Raw genomic sequence first — 6,736 nt, 5'->3', positions numbered from 1 at the left:
TTCAAAGCAGTAGTAAAAACATCCCATAAAATATGTTTGCAGGATGACAAAGCAAAGGAAACTGTTCATCTACAAGGAAGTAACTCATAAATACTGAAGGGCTGAAACAATGGCACTCCTCTTGTAATATCCTATTTTACATAGTATTTCAAAAAGCAGCATGACACGCTAGGTTAGGCTGCTGGAAAACTGGAATGAAGTGCTTTAGAACATTGTGGAAGATAGAATCATAGAATCATAGAGTTGGAAGAGACCACAAGGGCCATCGAGTACAACCCCCTGCCAAGCAGGAAAATGCGATGTGCTGGTTCAAAAAAAAAAAAAAAAGGCGATGTGCTGCTTCAAAAATGGCACCATGTAATGCCTGAACTAAGATTACATGGCATCTGTCAAAGATGGAAATGGAACAGAATTTTCCCTGGTATTCCAGTTGTTCTATTTGCAGTGCAATGGGTCTTATCCAATCTTCTTAGAATCATAATTGCAATCTTCTGAAAGATGTGCTCCTGAGATCCAACTGAACAGCAGAGGACCCAAGAAGCAAGGTGAAGCTTGGCATGAAACTCTAGTAAGTCCTATCTCCTCGGTTACTTAGATCAAAGAACAAAAGAGCAGGGATGCTTCCAAACAGGTGTTCATGATGGAACAGTGCTCCTCACACACCTGAGCTTTTTGTGGCAGCTACAGGATGTTATTGGCATTAAAATGCTCCAATTTAAGCTAGATCAACCCTTTCTGGGGGAAACCCAGTAAGCACACAAATGAACAAACCTGTTTACAGTGATCTGCTTTCAGTATAATAACCCATTCAAAAATTAAGTCCCCCCTCAGCCCCATACAGAAGCACCCCAAGAAGGATCTGGCTTTGCAACAAAGACTGGCCAGGCTGAATGCCAGACACACAGAAGGCTTACTCGATGATCTGACTGGTTATTATTTTGTAAAATTATGCATTTGACTGTGATGTGATGGGGTGGTGCAGAAGCTGGATTCTCACATGCTGTCCCTGAAAGTGCAGTTTCAAAGTCAGTCTGGGGGCACTGCCTTGAGGGTCAACATTCACCTGTGCTGTTGAAAAGAGGAAAGCGAACAGGGAAAGGTTGGGCAACAAGGACAGGAAGGTGACTGGGCAGAGGCTGGGCCTGTGAAAGTTGTGTTGTTTGGAGGTGAAACTCTCCTTCAAGAAATCTGCAGGCACCCCTCCCCCTCCATTTTTCTTCAAGTGACATGCAATTTCTGACTTTCTGACAATCAGTTCCACACTGGAGACTGCTAAATAATCCTGAGCAACACAAATGTGTTCCATCCTAATGATGATTATTGCACAATGTTTTGCCTATGAACAATTATATACATGAAATAACTCCCCTTATTAAATTTGGATTGGATGCTAATTAAGACTAATTTAGAAAGAAACTGTATGCAATTTGGGTGATCTCGGGGAAGGATTATAATCAATGTGAAGTTACATTTACTTTTAATTGCTGGAATTCTAGCGGGCTTTCTCATGCGCTATATTGCACCTAATTTGGCATACCCTAGATGATCTTCAGTGGGAGAAATTTGTATCAACTAAAAAATGTGCAACTGAGTGGCTAGGCATAAATGAAATTATTTGTAGCAGGACGTACCGTTTTCATTCTCCACTCCCGAGTCAATGTGGTTAATCCATGAATCCAGGATTATATACAGAGGGTTGAACGCTTCCTCAAAACTGAGTTCTTTACCTTGGAATTAAATCTCCTTCATGTTAGATATGCCCATTACCACACCAGGTTACTCCTGCCTCTCATAATGCTCATCTATATCCTCTGTGAGTAGCTTGTACATCATAGGGACACCTCAGCCCCTGGGAAGACTTCAGGATCAGCCATTGTAAATCACAAAGTTTCCCGACCCTGTCACAGCAGTGATTGGCCTTTAAGTTCAGTTGCTCTCTCCCCATCCCCCTCACAGATATTCAGCTGTGGTACAGTGAGGGTGTAGGTGTCAGGAGCGTCCTACACGCAAGTAGGCACCCAGCAGAGACACATGCCCGGCTAGCATCTTCTCTCCTTCCTGGTCAGTCGTTTGGGAGACTCAAAGTCTTTCTCCAGCCCGAACATCACAGCGACTGAGAGGCATCAACACACTTTAGGACTAGTAGGACTAGTAGCCAGTGTGGTGTAGTGGTTCAGAGTAGTGGACTCGTAATCTGGTGAACCAGGTTCGCTTCCCCGCTCCTTCACATGCAGCTGCTGGGTGACCTTGGGCTAGTCACACTTCTCTGAAGTCTCTCAGACTCACTCGCCACACAGAGTGTTTGTTGTGGGGGAGGAAGGGAAAGGAGATTGTTAGCCGCTTTGAGACCCCTTAGGGTAGTGATAAAGCAGGATATCAAGTCCAAACTCTTCTTCTCTTCTTCTTCAGAGTGTTGGCAGTTCGAGTGACAGACTCAGTAGCACAGCATTTTGGCTAAACTACGTTTATTTGCACATACACACTCGGAGCATCGTAACTCAGTTCCTTCCTCTTCAGCATCAGACAGCAAAGAGAGAGAACAAAGGACAACATTCCTACATCATGGAAACACAGTAATAAAAACATCCTCTCTCCGTCACTTCCCACGATGTGGAATGAAAACATACACCGTCATGTGAAAACCAATCCCATGACTGCAACACGGGGCAAGAATTCTAACAAGTAGGGTTATTGTTGTTGTGGGGTTGTTGCTCTTTTTGACATTGTTGAGGGCACACTCTGCCCTCAAAGCCTGTGCTTTGTTTATATGCCCGAAATGACCTGATGCTCAAACAGACATAAATGAGTTGGGAGCACAGCTTGTGCTGAGATACTACTTCTCTCACCATGCATGCTGGGAGAAAATTGCTTAAAGCCACAGAGTGCAACACGGCAAGGCAGGGGATAAGAGAGGTTTCATTCCGTTGCTCTGCATGCTTCCTTTCCTGTGAAGAGTGAATGGGGGCGGTGGACAAAAATATGTTTGGCTGGCCTGTCATGTCTAGTTTGGTCCTAAGTTGGGTGTGTTGATTGGCCTTTAAAATCAGACATCTGGTTCCTATTTTTACAAAATATAGACTTCTATATACAGTACTGTACTTTTCCATGTACAAGACAAGGTTTTTTTTTTTTAATTAAAAAAATTATGTTAAAAATTGGGGCTCGTCTTATACATGGATAGTGCATAGGGAGGACGTGGAATTGGTTGTTTCCCCGAGCCGGAGATTGTCAGTGGCTATTAGGCGTGTTATTGGTGACTGCGGCAAGGGCTGGTGCTGATTGGCTGTTGCTACGGCAATTGGGTGGGTGATCAGCAAAAGAATAACAACTCTGGGCCACTCCCCCAAAAAGCTCAGCAACTCTGGGCAATTTCCCCCCATTTTCTTAACTTTGAGTCCGCCAAAATAGGGGGCATCTTATACACGGGGGGGGGGGGGGGGGTTATACACAAAAAAATAGAGTAGTTTTCCTGAGCACTGAAAGAATTTCACATGCTTAGTAATTTTTAAAATGTTCTGGAAGGTAGTTCTGTATTATACCATTCTCTCTCGAGACAGATGGCTAGCACGTCTTGCTATGCTTTCTTGCAACTCAAGTTTGAATGGCTACTGAGGAAAAGGAAATAAAGAAGTTTAATAGATGCTGGGCTGATCATAAACGGCCTTGATCTCTTGTTACGGGGTGATAGCTGTTACCTGGCTGCTCTTTTCGATTATCTTCCTAAATGCGTTCAGTCTTTCAGAAGTAATTTAGATGGCTGGCAAATTCTCTGTAGTCAAGCAATTGAGATAGCCGAGCATTCTGTTTGCCACGGCTTCAGTAAACATTCGCTGTGTGCATCTTGTAAATGGGCATGTGGCCCGTTCATAATATCACAAAGAGATATGCTAGGCTAGAAATGTCTTTGTCTGTCTTGTAATAATGCTGTGCAACACCCTGGCCAGCACAGCAAAGGGCAACAGCTGTGTATTTTTAAAGATTTTCAAGCTGGCATTGTCTTCGGCAGTTCGTGTGCTTAGTTTGTTTGATGACAGTTGGTGACCCGGCCGTCACCCGTGACAGGTAGCCTTTTGATATATGAAGTGTTTCTTTGCGTGTGTTCATTTTGCAGTTTGCACAACTTTATTTACTGCATCTCAGCTATACACACACAAGATCGACTTCTACAAAAAACAATGGAGAGGACAGAGAGTTCAGACCATGTTCACAAAAACTCTGAAAAGAGAGGGAGAGCATACTTTCCAGGACTTTGTTCAGAAAGAGGAGATGACACATGGCCATCTCTCTCTTACAGCCCATTGCCCCAGATCTATTGATGATTTATTTGAAACTATCCACAAACCTCCTTTGTTTCAATGGTATTAGCTTTAGAACAACTGAATCTCACATTTAGGCGTTTTATAAATTGCACCCTGTCTGCAAATTCTGTACACACATTGAAGGTGAATTAGTTTGTGTATTCGGCCACAAATGTAACGGAACACAGTAAAGTTCTCTTGATTATTTGGTTTTGTATATGGTTTTGGATAACAGGTTTTACCATTAGAGGGTGCTAAAGACTTTCCACAGATTAAACAAAAATCTTTATGTAAATGTGGATGTGTTAAATACCACATATATATCTGAAAACAATTACATTAAGGTATTCTAGTAAATCAACACGTGCCAGGAAATTTTCAATGCAGCCACCTCAGCTTTTTACTCATTGAAATGTAGGAGAAATCTTTCAGCGGGAACTGATTCATTTATGACTGCTAATGCAAAAGGTTGCAATTCAACATGGCCCGCATAGCTGGAATCCACAAGACCCACCGTATGGTCAAAGCTGGATTAACTACCTGAGGAAATGCCTGCTTGATATCTGTGTTTACTGAACAATTTGTGGCTAAAACTTAAAGGAAGACCAAAGCGATGTTATGTTATCAGAAACAACGGACTTTTAGTCCACTGAGGGAGAAATCTTTGTATCAATATATATGTTTATTTTAAAAATGTGCTTATTTGGAGAAACTCCCCCCCCCCAAGAGATCTTGTTTTTGCCAAGAAAAAGTTCAAATTACATTCAAATGGTGTGTTTGTCATAGAATCTCTCTCTCTCTCTCTCTCTCTCTCTCTCTCTCTCTCTCTCTCTCTCTCTCTCTCTCTCACACACACACACACACACACACACAGAGAGCTTTATTGCAGTCCATAAACCCAAAATCATAATCATAGAATTGTGCCTCTACTCCACAGGGACCTCACCTGTTCTCCAAGAATTCTCAAAGATTATACGCAGAGGCTCTGAGATTACATTTGCAAGCTCCTTTACAACTTCTGGGTGCAGTTCATCAGGTCCTGGAGATGTGAATTTATTTAAAGTAGCAAGTTGTTCCCTTACCATCTCAGCTCCCTTCTTGCATCATTTATTCTGTTATCCATCAGGTTGGGCACTGTTTTCCTTTTGGGAGAAGAGATAGGCAAAGACTGGATCTAGACACTTCAAAGAAGCGTCTCAGGAAAACACGCTGCAAACTTTGTATGAGAAATTGGCTTGGCAAAAATGGAACTCCACAGAGCCATTAGGTGCCACAGTCTTATAATGCATATACAATGCATATAAAGCGCTTTTTCTTTGCCAATGTAGCTGAGTTCAAAGTTGGTCTAGAGCAGTTTTCCCTGTCCCCCAGTTGCATTTCTCCCCAATTAAAATATTCTCTGTGCAGAGGACCTACTATTTGCTTGTTCTCCCTCTTGCTTCAAGCATAGCCAAAGAAACCTCCATTCATTCATACCGTATTTGTCGCTCTATAAGACACACCCGGCCATAAGACGCACCTAGTTTTTAGAGGAAGAAATCAAGAAAAAAAATTCTGAATCAAATGTTGTTGAAGAGGCTGCGCAGCAATCCCTCTCACTGTTCTGGCTTCAGTGATTGCTGCGCAGCCTGCATTCGCTTCATAAGATGCACACACATTTCCCCTTACCTTTTTGGAGGGAAAAAGTGCGTCTTATAGAGTGAAAAATACGGTACATACATACATCTCTTGCAAGCCTAAAATCATTCTGAGTTTGGGACCACCTGACCTTCTCCCTGTAACTGTTGACAACCAAGGTAGCAATGGGAGGAAATTGTTTCAGTTCATATTTAAAGGCAAACCTACCCATTTTGCACCTTCAGTAACAAGATGTGAACCGAAAACACTGTCATCCTTCGGAGTTTGCAGTTCTCATAATTTTGCAGTTTCTCCAGCTGAGCAATGAACACAGAGAAAATAACATTTTAAAATGCACTTTATTAGAGAACATAGTTTTGCAGAAATGTGTATAATTAGATAAATTCACAACCTAATTCCAACATGGCCTGCAAAGGGAAAGGTTTTGTTGCTCAAAGGAACAATTTATTTGATAATTCATTCCAGTTTCTTTAAAGTTCATTTAGCTAAGATTTAAAATAACATTTAATGGGGTGTAGCATTGTTTTTACAGCCAGAATGATCATAATCCGTGAACATATGTTGTTTACATTATCCCTCTGGTCTTCACTTGGTAATAGTAAAGTAATTTGTGTGAAGTGTTAAATTGCCTGATGTAATTGAATCAATCGTCCTTGTGTGGACATGCCTGGCTGTGGCTGCAGGGCTTCATCACTTCCCAGGATTAGAACAAATGAAGTGGGCTTCTATTCACAGACTGCTGTGACAATCAGGATTTATTAACACAAAAGCTCAGGTGCTTATAGAGACATGCAGCTAAG

The 6,736-nt window shown here is 42.0% G+C and overlaps 1 long non-coding RNA gene across 1 annotated transcript; it reads left to right on the top strand.

Annotated features, from left to right (window-relative positions):
* The first annotated feature begins 328 nt into the window (after positions 1-328).
* Positions 329-5,701, top strand: LOC309380402. The gene is made up of 3 exons (XR_014172910.1): positions 329-568; positions 2,410-2,682; positions 5,236-5,701. It is a non-coding gene; the product is annotated as an uncharacterized lncRNA (long non-coding RNA).
* Positions 5,702-6,736: the final 1,035 nt, after the last annotated feature.

The sequence above is a fragment of the Podarcis melisellensis genome, assembly GCF_964234715.1.
Source record: "Podarcis melisellensis genome assembly, chromosome: 11".
In the NCBI taxonomy this organism is placed as follows: domain Eukaryota; kingdom Metazoa; phylum Chordata; class Lepidosauria; order Squamata; family Lacertidae; genus Podarcis; species Podarcis melisellensis.
This window is presented reverse-complemented; position numbering and strand designations above follow the sequence as displayed.